This window comes from Equus quagga, unplaced genomic scaffold (assembly GCF_021613505.1).
Source record: "Equus quagga isolate Etosha38 unplaced genomic scaffold, UCLA_HA_Equagga_1.0 220_RagTag, whole genome shotgun sequence".
NCBI classification, from domain to species: domain Eukaryota; kingdom Metazoa; phylum Chordata; class Mammalia; order Perissodactyla; family Equidae; genus Equus; species Equus quagga.
The window spans coordinates 2,271,120-2,298,207 of NW_025799647.1; the positions used below are offsets into that span (position 1 = coordinate 2,271,120).

Genomic DNA, 27,088 nt, shown 5'->3' on the forward strand with positions numbered 1-27,088 from the left:
AGTTGCTCCTAAGAAAAGCTGGCACATATCTTAGTCATAATTCACTAAGAGAGAAGACTTTTTAAAACAATTATTAATACTAAAGGAATGTGATCATTTTACAGATTGGGCTCACTATTTCATAAAGGATCCTGTCTTTTATTCAACACCAACATTGTAAAGAAAGAATTATTATTTCAAAATCAGATCTATCATGCACCATATAAATCACTATTAAAGGCTATCTTCAGATGTAGGCCCATGGTTTTCAACAGGAATCCTAATTGGTACCTAATCCAAGTCACTGCACAAATCTGGCACTACAGAAATCTAGTGAGATGTAAAAAATTAAAGGGTATTATTATTCACAATAGCCAAGATATAAAAAAAACCTAAGTTCTGTTGACAGATGAATGGATAAAGAAGATGTGATGTGTGTGTGTATATATATATACACACATATACGTATGTATATATATACATGTATATATACATACATATATAGAGATAATGGAATATTATTCAGCCAAGAGAAAAAAGGAAATTCTGCCATTTGTTCATCACGTGGATGAACCTACAGAATTTTATAAATGAAACAAGTTAGACAGAGAAAGACAAATACTGCATGATCTCACTTATATGTGGAACCTTGAAAAAAAAAAGTCAAACTCATAGAAACAGAGTAGAATGGCTATTAGCAGGGGTTGGAGTGAGGGAAATGCAGAGATGTTGGTCAAAAAGTACAAGTCTTTAGTTATAAGATGAATAAGTTCTGGAGATATAACTAACTACAAAATGAGAAAAATAGTCTCTCTCTGGCCTCCAAGAATCTCCTGAATCTAGTTATTACTTCCCTTTTAACCTAATCTCCCATCTTTAATAAAAAGTCTGCTCCAAGTAGGTTTTACTTACAGAAGTCCTAAACAACAACAAAAAAAACAAAAATCAAAACTTCACACTTTTTCTGCTTTCATGTATTTGCTCATACCATTTGTAATACTTGAAACTGCTTCCCTAATCCTAACTGTCCAAATCTCACCTAGCCATCCCAAGTTCCATCTCTCTCATTAGGTCAGGCCTACATGCCCTCCAGGTGAATCCTATGCATGTTCAAGGTTAACAACTATGAGATTTGGGAATTATGATTGGCTATAAAAAACTGAAAATCTGGGGCTGGCCCGGGGGCACAGTGGTTAAGTGCACACATTCCGCTTCAGCAGCCCAGGGTTCACCGGTTCAGATCCCAGGTGCAGACACGGCACCACTTGGCAAGCCATGCTGTGGTAGGCATCCCACATAGAAAGTAGAGGAAGATGGGCACGGGTGTGAGCTCAGGGTCAGTCTTCCTCAGCAGAAAGAGGAGGACTGGCGGCAGATGTTAGCTATTGGTTAGCAGATGTTAGGGCTAATCTTCCTCAAAAAAAAAAAAGAGAGAGAAACTGAAAATCTTACTACTGTAATTTAAACAAATAGGTATTTACTTGCCTCATAGAAGAAAAAGTCTGGAAGCAGACAGTCCAAGGCTGACATCCAATGATGTCGACATCCTTAGAAACTCATGGGCAAAAGATAGTTGCTGCTCCTTCAAGGCATGAAGAAGGGATGAGCAATGAAAGATCATGCCAGAAATATCACTTCCCTTTTATCCGGAAAATAAAAGCTTTCTTAGAAGTTTCCCCCTCCTCACTAATAAGCCTTCCCTTAAATGTTGAGGCAAACTGTATTCTCCAAAGATGGCCACACCAATATATTTATCCCATCCCACATGTTCTTTTTACATGATAAACACTTCTCCAACTGAGGGTCATGTTCTCTCTCCCTGAATCTGGGAGGGGACTTGTGACAGTTTTGACCAACAGAGTAGAGCAGAAGTCATGCTATGTGACTTCTGAGGCAGACTCATAAAAAGAATACAGCTTCCATCTGGGGCTCTCTCTCCTGCAAAGCTCTTAGAACCCAGTGACCACGTTGACACCATGTGTGAGTGTTCCAGCTGGGCCCCAGCAGACACAAGCATTAACTGCCAAACAGCATAAATGAGCTTTCATTGGATTCCAGCCCCCACTCTGTTAAGTCTTCTAGCTGAGGCCTCAGACATCATGAAGCAGAGACAAGCTGTCTCCACTGGTTTTATCTGAATTCCTAACCCACGTGGGAAGTAATAAATGAATACTGTTGTTTTACGTCACTACAATTTGGAATAATTTATTAAGCAACAAGAGAACTAAAATAGATGCATCATTGGCCAGAACTGAGGCATATGTCCACCTTCATCTGCAGAAGAATCTGGGAAGTCAGAGAACATGATTGTCAGGAACTTTTAGCTAAGGTGGACATTGCCGCAGAAACATAATCAGGATTCCACTTACCACAACCACTTACTTAATACTTATTATGTACCACTTACTTAATACTTATTATGTATAACCTCTTATCATGTTTATCTTTTCTTAAATATATGTTTTACATCCACTAATAGAATATAAGAGTCTTGAACGCAGAGACTACTTCATTACGAAATGCCTTAAATGGTAGTTACTCTAAAAATATTATTTAACTTCTGAAAGGGAAATATTTAGGTTACACTTTAGAAAGAACTTCTAGGTGCTAGAAACTGTGAGGTTCTGAAACAAATGCACAGAAAAGGTTTCATAATTTTTTTCTGGAGTTTTTTCAGAATAATTTCTCTGGGAAAATGCTGGTGTAACTGAATAATCAAATAAGCTTTGAAACTCCCTTAGAGTATACAGACAAACATCAACTGACTCCAAAGTTAGACTGAGGCATGATAATGGCGTCTGGAAATTCTGCACAAAGCTGGCCAATACAGACACTTGCCCAGCCCTGTATGTAGACATAAACATTGGTGTAGGCTAATTAACAATTGCAGGATCCTTGTAAACATAAAGTGCTGCATACTTATTTTTATATAATCACACTGATGTATCACTAAATGATAAACTTACTTTTAGCGGAGCAGGAACCTCACTGTAGCTCCCAAAAACGACACTAGCCCCCAAGTATTCCTGACCACTCAATTTTTACTGAGTCGCTATCTCTACTTCTTTAAATAATAAGAGTAACAATACAGAAACCAGATCCTATTGCAATTTAATTTTAAAATAAATCTTAAGACTAGTCAGAAAACATTGCAAAACTTTTATTTTAGCCAAAAAGAAACTGAGTTACGTGCATTATGTAAATTCAGAAAACCTTGATTGATCATTCAAACAACTACAGCTGAAAACAGCAACTAATTCAGGTTCAGTTGGTTACAAAAGTATGAACTAACATTCACATAGTGCTTCAGAACTTACAAAGTCCTTTCATAGATAGATAGATAATCTTCCTATAAAATGATTATACCTGAAAGTGCTTTGCAAACTGTAAAAACCTTTATAAAGTTTAGTAATCTAGCACTATATATTTACTATTATCCATTTACTAATATTATTAGTAATAATAATATTAAGCCTTATGAGACAGGAATTTTTATCCTCTTTCTACAGATAAGGATGTTGAGGCTCAGAAAGAGAAGCGACTGGTGCACAATCACGTAGCTAGCTGAAATGCATTTGGTACTTAAACTCACATCTCCTGACTTGAAATTTGGGTACTTTCTACTGCATCATGCTGTTCTATAAAATGTCTACTCTTCAAAGCTTGAGTCCCAAAGCTTAGAAGAGAAAAGTGAAAGGAGAGGTCTATTACTGGACAGAGAACTGACATTTCTAAGGCTGTAGGGCAGGCCAATTCCCTGTTACTGGACAACCCAGTAAACTAAGCTAAATATTGCAAAGAAAAACAAAAAAGAGATTCATTACAATACAGTCTAAGAAATGAAACCAACTTTAGTAACTTTAAGCTAGGAATATAAAAAGAAGCTTTTCACATTATAACATTTTCAGTATTTCTTTAAAATACTGCACTTTGGTTCCTCATAACTACAAGCATCGCTTTATTCCAGTTCAGGTCAGAACTGTCCCTCCCTCAAATACATACACTAAAGATCCTTTGAGTCATGATGCTTATAAAAACTACCTTCAGGTGTAAGTTCCTAGGAACTTTTAATTAAACTCATGAACAGCCAATTTTACTGGACACATCTGGCAATGCTATGAAACTAAAATGTCTCCTGTCCAGTCACAGCACGTATTGAGTCTCCATTAAACCTCCAAACACCATCCTAGGAGGCTGTCCGTACTTCAGATGTTCCCCACAAGGGGTCCAAAGTACAAGTATTTAGGAATTACTTTCCTAAAACTGCATACTTATCACAGGACTTAAGCTAAAAATGTGCCACTTCTGGCTTTAGAATAGAGTATCTCAACAAGTCTTTAGCATATTCACTGGCCAATAAAAGGCATTCATTATACTCAACATAAATGTATGATTTATATGTAGGTGAGAAAGCAATCAGAGCTGCAAGTACTCAAGCATTTCTCTTCCCTGAAACATTGACACCACTAACACAGAAGTACCTCTACAGTTACTCTTCCAAACAACAAAGCATAAAGCAAAGATTTCCCATTGAAAAAGTCCTGGAAAGACAGAATTCTGAGTACTGAACAGCTGTTAGTACTACAATAAGAACCGAGGGAGCAGCATGATTTTTAATAACGCATAAGGAAGCAGTGTTTCAGTGTGAATAAGAACACGTGCATTGGGATCGACAGATCTCAGTTCAACCCCTATCCCTTCCACTTACCAGCCATGTGATTCTGGGACAGTTATTTAACCCTTATAATCCTCAATTTTTCCAACTAGAGAGCAGGAATAATATAATCTACCTCACAAGGTGAAAGTACTAAATAAAAAATGTCTGAAATGTACTCATTACAATACTTGGAACAAAAGTAAGTATTCAGTAAGGTGCAGCTATTTATTAATAACAGCCTTTAAAGCCTGTAGATTATTTAAATAAACTATAACAATCTAATGACTACTTACTTTTGTCAGTAAAACAATTAACACAAACTCTGAGATACTAAATAAGGTACCTGATCCTAAAGGGAACTTCAAAACTCAAACATTTATTATCAAAAGTCAATTTTTAAAAGAGCTTATGTTTTCAAACCATTCATAGTAAGAACAGGGGTCCTTGCTCTCCTTCTAACCACACATTTTTCTCTCCTAACCGTCAAAATCATCTTAGCGTTAAAGACGTCCTAGTTGGTTTAAATGTTTTCCTTTTAATAAGACATTTCCCAGCAGAGATTGAATCAACACTAAGAGAATCAAAACAAATAGGAAAATGTGAAAATGATTAGAATATATCTTTTTTCAATAAAAAGGATAAACAGAAGGCAAAAAGAGGGAGGGAACAAACTGTTCAAATGAGAAATATATAACTTTTAATATCCTCTATTTTAAATTATCTCAGTTGTATTGGAAGACAGATAAAACCTATAAACCATAGCTGTGATGTGTTTACAGACTCTTAAATGTTTGGAAAATCTTTTTAAATCTTACAAAATTAATTAAGTGCCTACTTCAATTCTTATACTCAACAAAGAAAAACGTTTTAACTGGGGTAAAGTTGCTTACTGTTTTAAGACTAAAGCTTTGCCTAGGACTTCAAACTCTATTAAAATTATAAATCTGAGAAATAAATTTACTGACTTAACAAACTGATAGAAAACAGAAATGATAACACTGGAAACTTCCAAAAAGAAGTCAAGATTTAGGATGTCAGAGAATTGAGCTCCTCAAAGAACAAAGCCCCCCAAAAAATAAATAAATATTTTTTAAAAAAGACAAAGCTTTTAAAAGTGTCAAATCAAAACACCAATAACATATACTTGGAAGATAAGTATATTAACTCAATGGACATATTCAAGAAAGACAAAGGACATATGACAATATCAACCAAAGAAACTATTTTTGTCTTTGAAACATGTAAGATAGGGGCTGGCCCAGTGGCATAGTGGTTAAGTTCATGTGCTCCACTTCAGCAGCCTGGGGTTCATAGGTTTGGATCCTGGGCACAGACCTACACACTGCTCATCAAGCCATGCTGTGGCAGCATCCCACATACAAAATAGAGGAAGATTGGCACAGATGTTAGCTCAGTAACAACCTTCCTCAAGCAAAAGAGGAAGATTGATAATAGATGTTAGCTCAAGGCCAATCATCATCACAGAAAAAAAAAAAATAGGTTGTATTCTTTGACCACCCTCTCATTCAGCCAAGATTGTATTTCAAATTGTTTATCTGAATTTAATTAAAAAGTGAGCTGTTAGTAGATTCCATTCAACACAAGATCCAATTTTTCTACAATGCTTTCCTTTGATAAGTAAAAAAGTCATAAAGTAGAATATCATCTGACATTGTTAAACTTCTAAACAAGGCATTATAGTAACAGTACATACAGAGCACTGTTAAATTCCCACCTAAGATGATGACAGCTGTTTGTATAAAATCTTCACCAAGGATATCTCACAGAAGTTCATGCATCATACTAAATTAAAGGTACAGAGCTTTCAAATTATCAGCAAATTCTCTACATTCAATTTTAAAGGACAGTGGGGAGAGAAACCAAAGTTTTAGCTTCCAAGTATCTCTTCACTTTTAGAATGAATGTTAGAATGTTTTCTGTTAAGAAGTGTAAGAATTAAAGTAAGCACTTAATTAAATATGCATTTCAGAAACTGCATAACTAGAAAAAGTGATACATTCATTCTATAAATATGTATTGGACACCTACTCGATATAGGACACTATTAAATATGGACACTATTCAATATAGGCAGCTATGGAAAATGCATAAAAGACTTCTGTTTTCAGTGAGCTTTCTAATATAACTGAAGAGCTCAGAAATATACACTGACATAGACAGTGCAAGGCAATAAATGATTAAAGTTATACTTAAGATGTTAAGACAATCAAGCTTAAAAGACAAAAGTAGTAAAAATAACTATAACTACAATACTTAGTTAAGGAATACACAAGATAAAAAGATGCAAAATGTGACATCAAAAACATAAAATGGGGTGGAGTGAAAATGTAGAGCTTTAGAATCCCATTCAAACTTAAGATGTTATCAACTTGAAATAGACTGCTATAAACATAGGCTGCTATAGGCAAGCCTGATGGTAATTAAAAAACAAAAACCTGTAGAAGATACACAAAAGATAATGAAAAACGAATCTAAGCATACCACTAAAAAAAGTCATCAGACCACAAAGGAAGAGAGTAAGAGAAGAAAGGAACAGGGAAACTAAAAAACAGCCAGAAAACAATTAACAAAATGGCAATAAATACATACCTATCCATAATTACTTTAAATGCAAATGGACTAAATTCTCCAACCAAAAGACAGAGAGTGTCTGAATGGATAAAGAAACAAGACCCATTTATATAATGCCTACAAGAGACTCATTTCAGATGTAACGACACACACAGACTGAAAGTGAAGGGACAGAGAAAGATGTTCCATGCAAATGAGAACCAAAAGAAAGCTGCAATAGCTATACTTATATCAAACAAAACAGACTTTAAAACAAAGACTGTAATAAAAGAGAAAGAAGTGCATTACATAATAATAAAGATAGCAATACAAGAAGAAGATATAACATTTGTAAATATATATACATTCAACATAGGAGCACCAAATACATAAAGCAAATGTTAACAGACCGAAAGAGTTCTAGAAATAGACAGCAATACAGTAATAATGGGAAACTTTAATACCCCACTTACAACAATGGATAGGTCATCCAGACAGAAAAACAATAGGAAATATAGGCCTTAAATGACATGTTAGACCAGATGGATGTAACAGATATATACAGAATAACCCATCCAAAAGCAACAAAATAGACACTCTCCTCAAGTGCACATGGAACATTCTCCAGGATAGATTATATGTTAGGCCACAAAACAAGTCTTAATAAATTTAAGAAAACTGAAACTGTATCAAGCATCTTTTCCAATGACAACAGCATGAAACTAGAAATCAATTACAAGAAGAAAACTGAAAAGTTCACAAATATATGGAGATTAAACAACACATTACTAAACAACCAATGGTCAACAAGGAAATCAAAAGAGAAATCAAAAAAGTACCTTGAGACAAATGAAAATGGAAATACAACATACCAAAATTTATGAAATGCAGCAAAAGCAGTTCTAAGAGGTAAGTTCATAGCAATAAATGCTTACCTCAAGAAACAAGAAAAATATCAAAAAACAACCTAACTTTATATCTCGAAGAACTAGAAAAAGAAGAACAAACAAAGCTTGAAGTTAGTAGAAGGAAGGAGATAACAAAGATCAGAGTGAAAATAAATGAAATAGAGGCTAAAAAGACAATAGAAAAAAATTAATGAAACTAAAAGCTGGTTCCTTGAAAAGATAAATAAAACTTACAAACCTTCAGCTAGATTCACCAAAAAGTAAAAAAGAGAGAGCATGGACTCAAATAAATAAAATCAGAAATGAAAGAGGAGATGTTACAACTGGTATCACAGAAACACAAAGGATCATAAGAGACTACTATGAACAAATATATGCCAACAAATTGGACAACCTAGAAGGAATGGATAAATTCCTAGAAACACACAACCTTCCAAGACTGAATCAAGAAACAGAAAGTCTAAATAGACCCAATTACTAGTATGAAGCCAGCATTACCCTGATACCAAATTCAGACAAGGAGATCACAAGAAAAGAAAATTACAAACCAATATCCCTGAAGAACACAGATGCAAAAATCCCCAACAAAATATTAGCAAACTGAATTCAATAAATTGAAAGGACCATATACCATGATCAGGTGGGATTTATCCCAGGGATGCAAGGATGGTTCCACATCCACAAATCAATCAATGTGATATACCACATTAACAAACGGAAGGATAAAAATCATACGATCATCTCAATAGATGCAGAAAAAGCATTTTACAAAATTCAACATCCATTTATAATAAAAACTCTCAAAAAAGTGCATATAGAGGGAGCATATCTCAACATAATAAAGGCCACATGTGACAGGCCCACAGCTAACATCATATTCAATGGTGAAAACATGAAAGCTTTTCTTCTAAGATCAGGAAAAAAGACAACGATGCCTACTCTCAACACTTTTATTCAACATAGTATTGGAAGTCCTAGACAGAGCAATTAGGGAAGAAAAGAAATTAAAGGCATCCAAATTGGAACGGAAGAAGTAAAACTGTCACCATTTGCAGATAACATGGTATTATTTTTATACATAGAAAATCCTAAAGACTCCACCAAAAAAACTGTTAAAACTAATAAACAAAATCAGTAAAGTTGCAGATACAAAATCAATATACAAAAATCTGTTGTATTTCTATACAATAATAATGAACTATCAGACAGAGAAAATGACAAAACAATCCATTTACAATTGCACTGAAAAGAAAAAATACCTAGGAAGAAATTTAACCAAGGAGCTGAAAGACCTGTACACTAAAAACTATAAGACACTGATGAAAGAAATTGAAGACACAAATAAATGGAAAGATATGCTCATGGATTGGAAGAATTAATATTGTTAAAATGTCCATATTACCCAAAGCAATCTACAGATTCACTGCAAACCCTATCAAAATTCCAATGGCATTTTTCACCAAAATAGAACAAATGACCCAAATATTTGTATGGAAACACAAAAGACCCTGAATAGCCAGAGAAATCTTGAGAAAGAAGAAGAAAGCTGGAGACATCACACTTCCTGATTTCAAACTGTACTACAAAGCTGTAGTAATCAAAATAGTTCAGTAGTAGCATAAAAACACACACACAGATCAATGGAACAGAATAAAGAACTCAGAAATAAACCCACACATATATGGTTAATTAATTTAGGACAAAGGAGCCAAGAATATACAATGGGGAAAGAACAGTCACTTCAATAAATGGTGTTGGGAAAACTGGACAGCCACATGCAAAAGAATAAAACTGGATCACTTTCTTACATCATACACAAAAATTAACTCAAAATGGATTAAAGACTTGAATGTAAGACCTGAAACCATAAAACTCCTTGAAGAAAACATAGGTGGTAAGCTCCTTGACTTCAGTCTTGGCAATGATTTTTTGGATCTGACTCCAAAAGCAAAGGCAACAAAAGCAGAAATCAACAAGTGGGACTATATCAACCTAAAAAGTTTCTGCACAGCAAAGGAAATCATTAGCAAAATGAAAAGGCAACCAACCAAATGGGAAAAAATATTTGCAAATCATATATCTGATAAGGGGTCAATATCCGAAATATATAAAGAATGCATACAACTCAATAACAAAACAAACAAACAATCTGATTTAAAAATGGGCAGAGGATCCAAACAGACATTTTTCCAAAGAAGACATACAGATGGCCAACAGGTACATAAAAAGATGCTCAACATCACTAATCATCAGAAAAATGCAAATCAAAATCACAATGAGATATCACCTCACATCTATTAGAATGGCTATGATCAAAAAGACAAGAAAAAAAAAGATTGGCCTCACTTGTTAGCCCAGGTGCCAATCCTTAAAAAAAAAAAAAAATTGGCAGCAGTTGTTAGCCCAAGTGCCAATCTTTAAAAAAAAAAAGACAAGAAATAATGAGTGTTGGTGAGGATGTGAAGAAAAGGGAACCCTTGCATACTGCTGGTGGGAATGTAGATTCATGCAGCCACTATGGAAACAGTATGGAGGCTCCTCAAAAAATTAAAAATAGAACTACCGTATGATTCAGCAATTCTACTTCTGGGTATTTATCCAAAGAAAACAAAAACACAAATTCGAAAAGATATATATACCCCATGTTCATTGCAGCATTATTTACAATAGCCAGGATATGGAAACAACCTAAGTGTCTATCAACGGATGAATGGATAAAGAAAATATGGCGTATATGTATACAATAGAGTACTGTTCAGCCGCAAAAAAAATAAAATATAATCCTGCCATTTGTGACAATATGGATGGACCTTGAGGGCATTATACTAAGTAAAATAAGTCAGAGAAAGACAAATACTGTATGATCTCACTTATATGTGGAATTTAAAAAAACAAAATAAAACAAAGAAACCTAAGCTCACAGATACAGAGCACAGACTGGCGGTTGCCAGAGGCAAGGACGGGATGGGGATTGGCGGGGTGCAAAATGGGGGAAGGGGGTCAAAAGGTACAAACTTCCAGTTACAAAATGAATAAGTCACAGGGAGGTAATATACAACACGGTGACTATATTTAATAACACTATATTCTAAATTTGAAATTTGCTGAGAGTAAATCTTAGTCCTCATCACAAGAAAAAAGCTTTGTAACTATATTTGGTGATGGATGCTAACTAGACTTACTGTGGTGATCATTTCACAATGTATACAAATATCAAATCATTATGTTGTACACTTGAAACTAAAACAATGTTATATGTCAATTATACCTCAGTAAAAAAATTAATTAAAAAAAAAGAAGCTAAGAACATGCATACTACAAAAGAAGGTTGAATCACCTGGGGCTAAAACTGAGTGGTACAAAAACCTCTGGGAAGAGACAGAACTTGCAAGCTCAGACGTGAAAGATGAGTAAAATTTAGAAAGGGAGAGATGGAAGGGGAGGACATCCACAGCTAAGATAAACAGCGGGCGGTAGGGAAAGACCAGCCACCTGCACAAAAGAGAAAAGTTAGGAGCAGGTTGGAGCTAGATGGAAGTGAACTCTGAATATCATATCAGGAATTTAGACCTAATCATTCAACAAATACTAATTGAAACAACTATTCTGTGCCATGCACTGTCCTAGATGCAAAGGATACAAATGTGAACAAAACAGATAAGTTCTCTGCCCTCATAATGATTACAGTCTAGTAGATTTATTCCAAGTAACATAGTGCCATGCAATGCTTCTGAGCAGAGGAGGGATGTTATGAGAGATATACTTTGAGAAAATTATGTAACAATGGTATGTACCTCAACAGAGAAGAGATAAGTAGACCAATTAAGACATCACAATAATAATCCAGGAGAAAAGCAGCAAGTGATATTATTCAATTCTGCAAATGACTTCTTGAGCAGTCTTAGATAAATCACCTCATTTCTCTGCATCCCTGTTCTCACTTGAAAACTGAAGTCTGCAACTCAGCCACAACTTTAAGATCCTCAACTGGAAAATTCTATAAACACATCAAAGGAGTGTAGTATACCTAAAGTAACACTAAAATAACACTAAAGACTAAGTAAAGTAACACTGAAGACTATGTAAAAGTAACACTAAAGACTAAGAGTTGCAACTGCTTTCATTTCCAACCTTTTCTTAGCAACTCAACTTTAAAATTTTGTTTAAAATTTAAACCATTAACTATCTGTATCCAAAAGAGCACTCTCTTTCTAAATAAGAATGGACAGTAAGGGTCAAGGTTATGCATGATAAAGTATTTAACTAGAGCCTATGAAGGTCTGTGCTGTCTCCCTCACTTTTCTCTATGTAATCTATAGTCCCAGGTAAAGAACAGAGAAGAGGGTACCAAGTTACTTACATAGCTGCTAGAAGAACAGCAGACAAGATACTTTTATTCTGGGCCGGCCCGGTGGCGCAGCAGTTAAGCTTGCACATTCTGCTTCTCCAAGGCCCGGTGTTCACTGGTTTGGACGCCAGGCGCGGACATGGCACGGCTTGGCAAAAGCCATGCTGTGGTAGGTGTCCCACATATAAAGTAGAGGAAGATGGGCACGGATGTTAGCTCAGGGCCAGTCTTCCTCAGCAAAAAGAGGAGGATTGGCAGTAGTTAGCTCAGGGCTAATCTTCCTCAAAAAAAAAAAAAAAAGATACTTTTATTCTCCATTATACCACAGAGAGGTATTTGTCTCTTACAATTAATTTATTTATAGGAGCTTTAAGGGCAAAGACTATGTTTTATTCATCTTCATGAGCTCATGGTGTCTAGCACAGAATTTTCTACACAATTGCTGAGGGTGGAATTAAAAAGAAAAACAGGAAGAGAGGCTGCAATACAAAGAATAAGTATGAGTTAACCAGGTACAGGAAGGCTCAGTCAGTAACCATCCATCAACAAAACACCTAGAAGGGGATAAAACAGTGAGTAAGACATGATTTTTCCTTTTGAGCATCTTGCAGCCTTGTAAAAAAAAAAATTAGGAGGAGAAAGACAAACTATATCAAGCATCTAGAATGAGGTAACTATTAAAATTAATAATTAATAGCTACCTTTTACTGAATGTGTCAAACATTGTGCAAAGAACATTACAGACATTATCTCATTTAATCTTCACACCCCTATGAGTCAGATATTATTATCCCTGATTTTCAAATGGGAAACTAAAAGTGGGAGCTAGGATAAATAACTTACTCAAGGTCATAAAATCAGCAAACAGTGAAGCTAGGATTTAAACCAACGTCTAACTTCAAAGCCAGTACTCTTACCCACCAGGAACTAAAGTGATAGCATTGAAGATGGTGAGACGGAATCAGGTACTGAATATGTTTTGAAAATGGAGCCGACTAAATTTGCTGAACGAGAAAGAGCAGTGTTTAAATTGAAGAGGTATTAGGTAAGATCTCTACGACTAGATGACTAAATGGATGAGATCCAATGCATCAAAAGTAAGTCCCCTTCCAGCACCTATTTTCCTTCTCCAGATGCAACCAGTAAAGTTTCTTTATGAAAGCTTCCAGAGCCACTTTACGCATACAAAAACACCCCAACCCACTCTCTTTTCTTTTAACTTTTTATTTTGAAACAATTTTAGCCTCACCCAACAGTTGCAAATAGACTACAGAGTGTTCCTATATGCCCTTCACTCAGCTTCTCTTAATATTAACATCTTATATATAAACATAACTATAACCACAGTATAATATCAAAACTGATAAATTAAGATTGATGCAATACTAACAAGAAAATTTTGCCAGTTTTGAGCAATTACAAATATAGCTGCCATAAATATTCTTGCACTTATCTATTGATGCCCCCATGTGTCAGGTGTTCCCAAGACCACTCTCTGATTCACTGGAAGGACTCCCAGGACTCAGAAAAGCCGTTACACTCACAGTTAGGGCTTATTACAGCAAAAGGATACAGAATTAAATAAGCAAAGAGAAAAGGAACATGAGCAAAGTCCAGGAGAAATAAGGCACAGGCTTCCAGGTGTCATCCCACAGTGGAGGTGCATGGATGTGCTTAATTCTCCCAGCAATGATGTGTGACAACACATGTGAAGTGACGTCAACCAGGAAAGTTTGCCCAAGCCTTGATGTCCAGGGTTTTTATTGGGGGTCAGTCACAAGGCATGCAGGGCCTGCATAACTGACCTCAGCTACTCAGATTCTGGTCCCCAGAGCAAAATAGGTATTCACCATAAATCATATTGTTTGCATAAATTATCTGATCCAAATGGTACTGTGTGGTCCAAGGCCTCAGGCATACAAAAACATTCTTTTTAGGCAGAATATTCCAAGGGCTCAGAGTTCATGTCCCAGGAGCCAGCCAACAGCCAGCCTGAAGAAATGCCTTTCTTGGCAATATACTAGGTTTGAGCAACCCACGCCAGTTGAGTTAATCCTTTCCTACACAACCTGTGAACGCATTTCTAGGCTCTCCTTCATTTTAACAATGGCACAATATTCTATTGTATGGATGTACCACCACTAATTTAGCCAATCATCTGCTCATTAACCTTTAAGTTTTTTCTAGCTTTTTGCTCTAGTCAGCAATAAAAACAAAGTTTTATAAATTATAAAGAGCTACACAAAAGAAAGACATAGTTTTTCTAGAATTATTATCACGGACTGATGAAATCAAGGTTCAGTCTAGAGCGTGAGTTTCAATGACCTGAATGAATTAAGGGGTAGCTTTAAGAATAATCTGATTTCAAATATGAGTGAGCAAGCCAAAGGGACTAATGGAAAAGAAAAAAAAAATGTACAGGACTTTTCTTACCTCATAGAAGTCCTACAGAATTTGCTTCCAGTAACCAATATGAAAGTAATCTAAGTGAACCAAAAACTATAGGATTTCTGGAAAATCATACAATAACATTACACAATAACAAAATACAGCTCAAGAGTTTTGATGGCTTATTTATATATATCTAGAGTCTAGGATCCCTATTTGACAATCAGGGTAACTTCATTAGGCTTTCACAGAAATGCAAGTCCTGAATTTTTATGATTATGATAGGAATGAATGTCAAAATTGAGCACCTATACTCTTTATCTCACAAGTCATAAACACAATATTCTAACTTTGAAATTAACAAAATGTTAATTATTTTTGATGCATTGGCCTAGTTTCCTTTTTTTATGAATTTTCAATATTTATTAGTATCTAAGATAAGGTATAATCCTGGAAAATTAAACCCACTTTGCATGATGGGATAGCTGAAGGTAAAAGAAAAGGAATCCTGGCCCATATGAAGCTTACCATTAAACTGAGAAAAAAAAGAACATGTTTTTATGCTTCTGTCAAATAATATTAAAAAGTTCAACCTTACAATATTTGCCTCACTTAAAACAAAAACAAAGTTTCCAGTAAATATTTTAAAATGATGTCCACTATGGGCTTTAAAATAAGAAAATAGGAAATAGACATATTTTAATTCATTATTCTAAACAGCTTTAAGCATTTTATGAACATTAATATTTCAAAAGAAATCTTGTTATGCAATAAATTAGAGCAAGGCCTATTTTCAAAAGGCACATAATCAAGAACACAGATGGTAACAATAGAAAAACTGGTTATAATCACATCTCAGTAAAATAATTTAGATTTTAACAACAAAGTTCAATGAAAATAAGATTTTTCCTTCCTAGAGTGTTTAAATAGTATATCCAAATTTTACTTGATATATCACTTTTCTAAGTACTATTGTCTGATACTTGTTCCCTGGTACTAGAAACCACTGGCACAAACCTAGTATATTGCCATTTCTTCACAATATCAAGAAATGAGGAAAGAAGACAGAGGGAAAAGAGACAAGAAACTTGAATGCTACTCATACACCAATGACTGAAATTAACTTGTTGAATTTTCTGAAACAGTAAATATTTAGATCTTGGCATTTTGTGCATTTTTTTTTGCATCTGTATTACTCAAAAACACAATTTGAGGGGCCTGCCCGGTGGCACAATGGTTAAGTGTGCACGTTTTGCTTTGGCGGCCCAGTGTTTACCGGTTCGGATCCCAGGTGTGGACATGGCACCGCTTGGCAAACCATGCTGTGGTAGGCCTCCTACACAGAAAATAGAGGAAGATGGGCATGGATGTTAGCTCAGGGTCAGTCTTCCTCAGCAAAAAGAGGGGATTGGCAGCAGATGTTAGCTCAGGGCTAATCTTCCTCGAAAAAAATAAATACAATTTGAAGCACTGTCAAAGAAGCATCTTGAAAGTTAAGGCCCTTTTATCTAAGCAATGTATTTTTATTCTCCTTTATTGAAATAGTTTATAAAATTCTCACATGGAAAACAAAACAAACAAAAAGAACAAAGCTAACATGGTCAATATAAAATCAGGGCAAGAATTTCAGTAGCAAGCATAAAAAACAAATTATGTTTAAAAAGATAAAGAAAATATTTAAATAGAAGTAAATATATATATAGTAAGAATATTTTTGTAAACCTTAATTGTAATTTTATTAGCTGTTAATTCCTAAATATTACTCATCCACAGTACTAGGCCCTGGAAGACAGAGAAATAGAAGACACAATCCTGTCCACTGTCTTCTGTAGGTCTCAGGAAAAAGAAAATCCTACCATAGAAAAAAAATCCCAGAACTGGCATCCAAAAAATCTTGCATTCTACCCACTACTTGTCCTCTCCTATGCTGAGTTTCCTTGAAGAAACCAGGTCACCTCTCAGCCTCAGTGTCATCTGTAAACTGAAGGGGCTAATCTAAATGATCTCTACGGTCCTTTTTGGCAAGACAATCCTATTATTTTAATCTGATCCATAATTGACAATATGTATAATAACTGTTCTGTGTATTGTAATTAGAAGTCAATGATAAACAGGAAAGATGAATAGCCATAACCACAATTTATCTTAGACAGGCAATATTTAAATTCTTCTCTTATGTTATTTTCATCAAGTATCTATAAACAGTTTCAGAGTCTACTGTTTTTTCCAATACTAGCATAGACACACTTTAAAAAGACAACGGTTCTGCATGTTACATCCAAAAGGCAGAGTGTCCCTTACACCTCCCCCGTAAACTTCAGGAAAAAAGATTCTATGAGACTTGTACAACTTTGTTTCTCAGACTGCAGTCTGTGAATATATTCAGAGGTCCGTAAAATCTCTCTGAGAATTTTTTCAATTTTAGGTTTTCATTTCAATGATGGCCTCAAAATATTAGTACAGGCATCTTAGAATTGAAAACCGCCACAATACATAAATGCCTGTTTTCAATCAAGTGATGCTAAGTAATACCACTTTCACTGTCAGGGACTAATGAGAAAAGAGCAATGGCAGACTTCAAATGCAAATGCATTCATGCCCAGGTGAGGACCAAATGGTGTCACCCTTCCCAAACAGAAGAAGGTTTTGTGGTAGTTCAAATGGAGAAAAGAGGTGAGAAAGCTGAGTCATCACATGAACAACAGTCAAGATACATCAAGATATATCTTTTAATATATAATATATATTTATATTATATATCTGTTTATATTATATATAAATTATATATCTTTTGATATATAATTCAAAAGAAGCTATGCCATAAATTAATATATTTATATTGTAGGCAATAATTAAACTTAGCAAATTATCATCTATAACATTAGAGTAATTAACTTGAATAGTAGTGTGTTATTTATAAATGTGACCCACTTTTATGTTTTCATAGTGTGATTTAATATGAAGAGTTATTAGCTAGTTTTATCATTCTATAGATTTCTGTGATATTACAATAAAACTGAAGTCAGCAATTGGGGTTCACGAGAATATTACTCACATTTAAAAGGGGTCAACGCCTTAAACTAGTTTGAGAAAACACTGCTTTTATGAACAGACTGCTCTCTTAGCCTTCCTCCTAATTCCTTAAACTACTGGGCTTGTGGTAGCACCAGTCTTGGGTCCTGAGCCTAGGGAGAAGGGAGAAGGGTTCAGATCGGGGGTTGGCAAACTATGGTCTATGGGTCAAATCTGGCCCTCCATCTGTTTTTGTGAACAAAGTCTTATTGAACCACAACCATATCCATTTGCTTACCAATTATTTATGGCTACTTTCATGCTATGATGGCAGAGTTGAGGAGTTTCCTACGAAGCCTAACATATTACTACCTGGCCCTTTACAGAAGTTTGCTGATCCTCAGGCCAGATGAGCTAAGAGGGCAAAGGAGAATGGGCTCACTGGCATCTGAAAGTCCTAGAGCAAACAACCAGGAAACCAAGTATTACTGTTTCTGGAAGGGAGATGAGACAATCAGAGTTTCTGATCTGCAAAATGAAGGTGTTAAATGTTAGATATAAGGGCCCCTTACAGCTTTTTTCAACTAATCATTTGTTAAACTGTATGTGAGGCTGTGCCAAGCATATTTAATTCAAAAGAAAATCAGTTTCTACTATCAGGGAAACACTTTTCTTTTTAAGGACCATCCTCTAACTTTTCTAAGGATCTACTGAAATATGAGCACTATACCCCTGTTTTAAGGGTGGGCATTATTATTCCCATTTTATATATTAGGAAAATGAAAAACAGAAAAATAAGTTATAGCTATAGAGATAAAACATGGAGGAGTCTGTATTCTAACCCAGATCTGTTTGACTCCAAAGCCCATGCTAAAAACTATTGTAAATTACAATGCTTCTAACACTGTAAAGGTCCACAAGGAGAAAACTCTTCTATCCCAACACTCTCCGCAAGTAAAAACTATCTTTGAGGTACACAAACTTTGAGGTGAGACATTAAAAAAAGGTATTAAAAACTACATCCATATACATATATCTCTCCCCTACTTGCTTACCTGAAATTCTGTGAACCAGAGCAGTGGCTGCCACTACTGACCACACATCAAAACAAAATTTACCCCTAATGTAAGTGTCTTTATTAAAGCATATACAAGTCTATTGTTCTAATTCTTCAGCTACATTTAAAAACATACATAAAATAGACGTTTTAAACGTATGAGGTAACAAGTAAATATGAGTATGTTTTACTCCAGTACCCCAATGTATCATCTTACATCCACCCCGTGCACATCCTGCTTTGGAGATCAGTAATCAAGACGACAATGCTTTCCCTTCAGCAAGCGGAGATAAGAGGCCTAAAATGCAAAGGAGCCAGAGATCTAAGATGTTGGTGAAGATAAACTTGTTGAAATGGTATAAATGATTTGTTTCTTGTTAGAGGGAGAGGGCTAGACTACAGGACTGCACCACAGTCGGGGGAGAGGGAGTGTTGCAACTTGCAGGTGCATAATTGGCAGCAAAACTCCAACTTGGTGATTCCATCAAACCTATCCGTTTCTACCGCATATTCCTGAGCAATTGTTTACGTCTCTCGTGACAATATCAATAAACTAGGAGCACCAGGCTTATGGCCACTATGGATTTTTTCAAAGATTGGCACCTGAGCTAACAACTGTTGCCAATCTTCTTTTTTTTTTTTTCCCTGCCTTTTCTCCCCAAGTCCTCCCAGTACATAGTTGTATATTTTAGTTGTGGGTCCTTCTAGTTGTGGCATGTGGAACACTGCCTCAACATGGCCTGGCAAGCAGTGCCATGTCCGCGCCCAGGATCCGAACCGGCAAAACCCTGGGCCACCGAAGCAGAGCGCTCAAACTTAACCACTTGGCCACAGGGCCAGCCCCTATTTTTTTTTTTTTAATATTGGCTTCCCTACCCTGCCATATTATAAAATAAATGCTTCTCGATTTAAATACACTTAGCATAATACAACACTGCCCCTTTTCAAAGCTGCAAGACTTTACCCACATTGAAGCAGTCTTCTTCTGAAAACAATGAAATCAGTGGATCTAGTCAAATACATCTAATATGTAGACAGGGTCTGGCATCCCAGTCATATCAAAGGGACGAACATAAATGTTATTCTCTATTACCTAAACTTTTAGAGGAATCATTTCTGGGAAGTCCCAAGAAATTAAATAACTACAAAAACATTTCAATTAAGTAGTAAAATAGACCATGCATCAGCTGAAAACTTGTATCTGCTGCCATTTTGTTTTAAGACAGGAACACAAACTGAAGCTTCAAACATATTGATATATTTTATTAGTGTGCCAAATACGGTGCAAGCCAATCAAATCTTTCACAATTGTCATAAAAGGAAAAGCTGTGCAATTCCTTAGTGTGATCAATCAGAAAAAGCTTTAAAAAGATGTTAGTATAATAAAATGTCAGAAGGAAAAATGGCCCTGCTTTGGTCTCCTGTAGCTTACACACCCTCTGGATATTCTCCCCTCAAGTTATTACCTGACTATCTTGAAACTCTGAGAGAGGGTTCAAGTCATCCACAGGCACCAAATGTCAAAACCTTAAAACTTTTTTGAGATTCTAAAAGTCCCTAAAATTTAGAATTCTATGTAGTACATACTACTCCTTCTTCACCCAATTAAAAAAAAATAGAGTATTCCCCATATGAACTGCTCCAAAGAGCTTCTTTTTTGTGACTTTCCACAAAACTAATAAAATAAATATCTAGCTCTAAATCTTGACCGAGATCATAAGGTCTTGTTATGCAACACTGATGAAGAAAGAACAAAGAAGACCTTGAGAGGTCGGTTTGTCTTCAACTCTGAGAGAGGACATTTGCTCTCTCATGCTTCCAAATAAACAAATCACCTCCAGAAGGAAGGCATGAATTTAAATTACAAGTTACTGATAGGACTTTTGAGGTTAAACCTATCTAAGCTGAAACTGAGACTTTTTAGACTTTTAAAAATTTGCCTCTGCATTTTCATTAAGGCTTACTATATTTCCAGCAGTCTTTAATGTGCTGGCAGTGGTCACAAACTGTCCAAATATGATTAACTTAATCGACAAAAAGACTGGTTAAAAAAATGAAATGTTTCAGAAAAAAGAATTAGCACGGGGCTAAGGATCGGATAGATTATGTTTCTTACCTACAAGTCTTCAGCAACTTACTGCTTCGACTCAACTGGAAAAAAACTACATACAAAAGTAATTTTGAGGCTATTACGATACAACACAAAATAAGACTTCAGCAATTTGATATTGTCCCATGAATTCTGAAGACAACAGTAATTTTTTAAAAGGAAGGCTGTTAGGTCAAAGTTCGAACTACGGAAATAAAGTTCCCTGACTAAATAAACTTGAGGTAAGGGAATGTTAAAACCAGAGAACAAAGGAGAAGAATCATAAGCGATCCTCTAGCCTAAGTGCTTCATTTGCTTTGTTGTTGTTTCCTGAGGTAAAATTTATGTACAATAAAAAAACACCTTGTTTGAGTGTACAGTTGTATGCATTTTGACAAACTTACACACATATGTACCCACACCACAATCAGGACGTTGAACATTCCCATCACCCTAAAACATTTCCTTATGCCCATTTGGAATCAATCTCCTCAGCCCCCTCCCGGACCCTGAGACCCTGAGGCCCTGCATCCACTGACCTGACTCTCATTTCCATAGTTTTGCCTTTTGCAGAATGTTGTAAAACAAATCATACAAAATATAGCCACTTGGGTCTAGGTCCTTTCACTTAATATAATGCTTCTGAGACTCATCCATGTTGTACATCAGTTTGCTCCTTTTTATCACTGAGTAGTATTCCGTTATGTGAATTTCTTTATCCCTTCACCAGGTAATGCACCTTCAGGTGGTTTCTGGTGTTTGGAGACTACAAATAAAACTACTAAAAACATTTTCATACAGATTTTTGCATGGATATCTATCAGTCCTTTGGGTAAATAAATACTCAGGAGAAAGACTGCTGAGTCACCTAGTTAAAGGATATGTTTAACTTTACAAGAAACTGCCAAAGTGTTTTCCAAAGTGTCTAGTATACCATTTAGCATTTCCATCAGCATGTATGAGAGTTCAAGCTGCTCCACATCCTCATCAGCATTTGGTATTGTCAGCGTTTTTGTTTTTTAAGCCATACTAATAGGTGTGTAGTAGTACTTCATTGTGATTTTAACTTGCATTTCCCTAATGACTAACGACTTCGAGTATCTTTTCATGTGCTTATTTGCCATCTGTGTATCTTCTTTGCTGAAGTCTTTATTCAAATCTTTTGCCCATTTTTAAAGTTAGAGTGTTTGTTATTGAGTTTTGATAGTTCTTTATATTTCTAGTTACCAGTCCTTTAACATATGAGTTGTAAAAATGTTATCTCCCAGTCTGTGGCTTGTCTTTTCATTTTTTAAAAAGTGTCTTCAAAGAATAAAATGTTAATGCGTTCTATGGTTCACGTGTTTTGCCTCATTTAAAAAATCTTTGCCCAGCCCAAGGCCACAAATATTTTCTCCTATGTTTTCTTCTAGAAGTTTTATGGTTTTATGTTATGGTGTATGATCCATCTTGAGTTAGGTTTCTATAATGGTGCAAGTAATTGGTCAAGGTTGGTTTGTTTATTTGTTTTTTACATACAGATATCCAACTGTTCTAGCACCATTTGTTGAAAAACTATCCCTTTCCCATTGAATTACCTTAGCATCTTTGTTCAAAATTAACTAAATCTATGGGTTTGTTTCTGGGCTTTCTATTCAGTTCCATTGATGTGGTGTCTATCCTATCACCAACACAAGACTGTCTTAATTACTATGGGTTTATAGTAAGTCTTAAAAATCAGGGAGTATGAGACCTCTAACTATACTCTTTCTACAAATTATCTTGGCTATTCTAGATCTTTTGCTTTGCCACATAAATTTCATAGTCGGCTTGTGGATTTCTACCAAAAAGCCTCCTGGGATTTTGATTGGGATTGTATAACTGAATGCTTAGAGCAACGTGGAGAGAACTGATATCTTGACACTATTGAGTAGTCAGTTCATGAGCACAGTATATTTCCATTTATTTAGGTCTTCTTTGATTTCTCTCACCAATGTTTTATAGTTTTCAGCATAAAAATCTCACATATATTTTGCTATATTTATCACTAAGCATTTCACGTTTTTGGTGCTCTTATAAAGGTACAGGTTTTTTATTTCAATTTCTAATTGTTCATCACTAGCATACAAAAAAACAATTAATCTCTATATATTCTTACCCTGCAACTTGCTAAAATCACTTCTTCGGCCTAGCAGTTTTTCTTTTTCTTTTTTTTTTTGGTAGAATCTTTGGGATTTTCCACCAATATTAGATTGTCTATGAACAAAGACAGTCTTATTTCTTCTTTTCTAACTTGAATGTACTTGAATTCTTTTCTTCTTGCCATATTATGCCAGCTAGGATCTACCATACATTGTTGATTAGAAATGGTAACGGTGGGCCATCTGCCTTCTTCCCAATATCAGGAAGAAAGAATTCAGTATTTCACCATTAAGTATGATGTCAGCTGTAGTTTTTTTGTAGATGCCCTTTATCAGGCTGAGAAAATTCCCTTCTACTTCTGGTTTGCTTAGAGTTTTCATCATGAATAGCTGAGGAATTTTGTCAATTATTTTTCCTTCCTGCATCTACTGAAATGATCTTTTTTTTTTAATATGTTGATGTGGTGAATTTCATATTTGAATGTTGCATTCAAAGTCAACCTTACATTCCTGAAATAAGTTCTTCTTGGTCATGATGTATTATCTTTTCTATTTATTGCTGGATCAAATTTGCTAATATTTTGTTAAGGATTTTTGTGTTTATGTTCATGAGGGACATTAGTCTGTAGTTTTCTTGTAAATTTTCTGGAAGAGTTATAGAGAAATGATATTATTTCTCCCTTAAATGTTTGATAGATTCTACCAGTAAAACCATTTGAACAGTTTTCCTTGTGAGATTTTTAACTACAAATGCAATTTCTTTAACAGATATAGGACTATTCAGGTTACCTATTTCTTCCTCGGTCAGCTTAGGTAGTTCATGTTTTTCAAAGAATTTGTCCATTTCATCTAAGTTATCAAACTTACTGGAATAAAGTTATTCATATAACATTTCCTTATTATTCATTTAATGTCTGTAGGATCTATAGTGATATCTCCTCTTTCATTCCTGATATTGCTAATTTGTTTCTTCTCCCTTTTATCTCTTAGTCTTGGGAGAGTTTTATCAATTTTATTGACCTTTTCAAAGAATCAGCTTTTTATTTCACTGGCTTTTTTATCTATTGTTTTCTGTTTTCAATTTCTTGATAACAGCTATTATCTTTATTATTTCCTTCCTTTTGCTTACTTTGGGTTTAATTTGTTCCTCTTTTTCTATTTTTTTACAAGCTTAGGTCAGTGATTTGAAACATTTCTCCTTTTCTAATATAACCATTTAATTATATAAATTCCCCTCTAAGCACTGATTTAGCTGCATTCCACAAATTTTGATTTGTTGTATTTTCATTTTTATTTACTTCAAAATATTTTCTAAGTTCTGTTGTGATTTATTATTTGACCCATGGGTTATTTAGAAGTTTTTGTTTAATTTCCAAATACTTGGGGATTTCCCAGACATGTTTCTGTTATCGATTTCTAGTTTAATCCTCTTGTGGTCAAAAAAACATTCTTTGTACTATTTCAATCTTTTAAATCTGTTGAGGTTTATTTTATGGCCCAGAATATGGTCTATTTTGGCAAATATCTTATGTGTATTTGAAAGGAATGCATATTCTGCAGGCATTAAGTGGAATGTTCTGTAAATGTCAATTAGATCAAGTTGGTTGATCGTGTTATTCAGGTCTTCTGACTTTCTTGTCTATTAGTTCTATCAATTACTGAGAGAGGAGGTTGAAATCTCCATGCACACAGGCATGCTTGCATACAACCATACATAAATACATACACAAACTTATATACAATGTGACAATAAAAATTAAGTACAAATTATATTTTTAAGCTCTTCCCCCACATTTTAAAAGCACTGCATGTTAACTATAGAGAAATTTTAAAATTCTATAAAGTACTCACCCCACTACTCAAACTGGTCTTACTCTTTACTCTTATTTGAATGAAAAGATATCTAGACTGTGTAAAAATGCCAGGCATGGTCCTGGCCCTATCCAGCATCTCAGATTCACAGCCAGGAATCCACAGGAATGCTTGGATTCCTGCCCAAACCTCAGAGGCCACCAGACATTTACTCATCGTAGTTTACTAAAGTGAGATAGAATCTCTTCTGCTTCTTGGCTCTCTGATACTATCTAGATCTCTAAAGCCTTTTCCAAGTTTAAGACTCTTAAGAATTCTTTTTTCTTCCTACAAGATGCCAGTGTAACCTGAGCACAGCTCCTATATGATAAGACACCTTACCAACTAAAATTATATTTTATTACTATTAGAAATAATACACAACATTAAGATAGGATCAAAACAGGGTTAAAAGCAAATATTAAAGTTTAAGTTCAGTACCAATATATATAAGATTAATTCAAGTCCAAGATGAAAAGCAGCATCTGCAATTCATACATTCAAAAATATGTACTGTGTGTTAGGCACTATTCCTGGCACTGAGAATAAAGTAATGAACAGAGCAGACAGAATTCCTGTAACCACTCTATGGGGTTGAGGGGACACAAACAATAAACATAAACTTATTATAACATGCTAGAGAGTGAAAACTGTGATGGAGAAAAACAAAGCATAGTAATATAGAGGAGGAGGCAACGAGTGTGGTTAATACATGGTCAGGGAAGTCCTCACTAATCAGGTGACAGGAAAGAACAAATCACATGGATGTTTTGAGGAGGAATATTCCAGGCTGAGGAATAGCAAACACTTCCTGAGGTAGGAATGTTTGTTGGTATGTTTAAGGAACTACAAGGAGGTAGAAGGTTTACTAACTTGAAAGGTGTATAAACCAGATAATGACATACTTCTTAAAAACAGTTAGTTCAATATGAAGGCACCTATTCAAAGCATGGTATAAACACTTAAAAATTTATGATTTTCCATTTAAATGAGGTAAGTAATCCAGGAAAATTCTGACACTTTTTAAAGGAAGTATTTTTCAAAAGCCTTCTAAACTCAATACTTACTTGTCATAAAAACCAATACCACCCTATGTTGTGTAAGTACATATTATACTCTGCATTTACCTCTAAACAGAAAAACAAACTGTAAAGACAGAGAGACGGGGGATACTAAGTAACTATTCTTTCAGAGGGTTCTAGTAAAACAAAGAAAAGCAGAGGCCCTTTCTCACTCAAGAAAATAAATTGCCTTAGTAAAAACAGAAAAGCATTAGCCTACAATTATTATTTAAAAGCAAACATAACTTTTAAAAAGTGCATTTTCATATTTTACACAGAACTAAGTCAGGCAACAGTAAGAATTAATAAAATAAACATATATACTTAACTTTTCTACTCAATGAAGTAACTCTATAAAATATTTTTAAATTCCCTTATTCTCCTTGACTATGGAATACATGGATGTGAATTTATCATTTTAAGCAACTACAATAAAATTTAATTTTTTTTTTTTTGAGGAAGATTAGCCCTAAGCTAACATCTGCTGCCAATCCTCCTTTTTTTGCTGAGGAAGATTGGCCCTAAGCTAACATCTGAGCCCATCTTCCTCCACTTTATATGTGGAACACTTGCCACAGCATGGCTTGCCAAGAGGTGCCATGTCTGCACCCAGGCTCCGAACTGGCGAAACCAGGGCCACCGAAGCAGAACGTGTGAGCTTAACCACTGCACCACCAGGCCAGCCCCCTACAATAAAATTTAAAGAGGAGCATCATCCAGGATAAACTTTATAGCACCTGACTTCACTAGGAACTACATCATATAATCCAAAATATGACTTACAAAGCCATTAAAATATGTAGTACTTTTTGTATGCCACATTTTCTCCCTTGACTTCTTGCTTGGGTTTATAAATCTCAAAGGCTGTGTAGCAGTTTACACTATTGGTACATATTCTTTACATTAACAAGATCCAAGATTTTAATTTTCCAAACACAAATCTAAAAATTATAAAATCATAACTAAATTTTACCTCAGTTTAAGGAATTTCCTTATCTTCAGTTGAGATAATGCATGGCTAAAATTTAAAAGCCTGACAATACTAAA

General features: G+C 35.0%; 1 protein-coding gene across 9 annotated transcripts in view; it reads right to left on the minus strand.

Moving 5' to 3' along the window:
- LOC124233772 (DNA repair protein RAD51 homolog 2) overlaps positions 1 to 27,088 on the minus strand; it is a 555,642-nt gene that overhangs the window by 486,449 nt on the left and 42,105 nt on the right. The window lies entirely within an intron of this gene.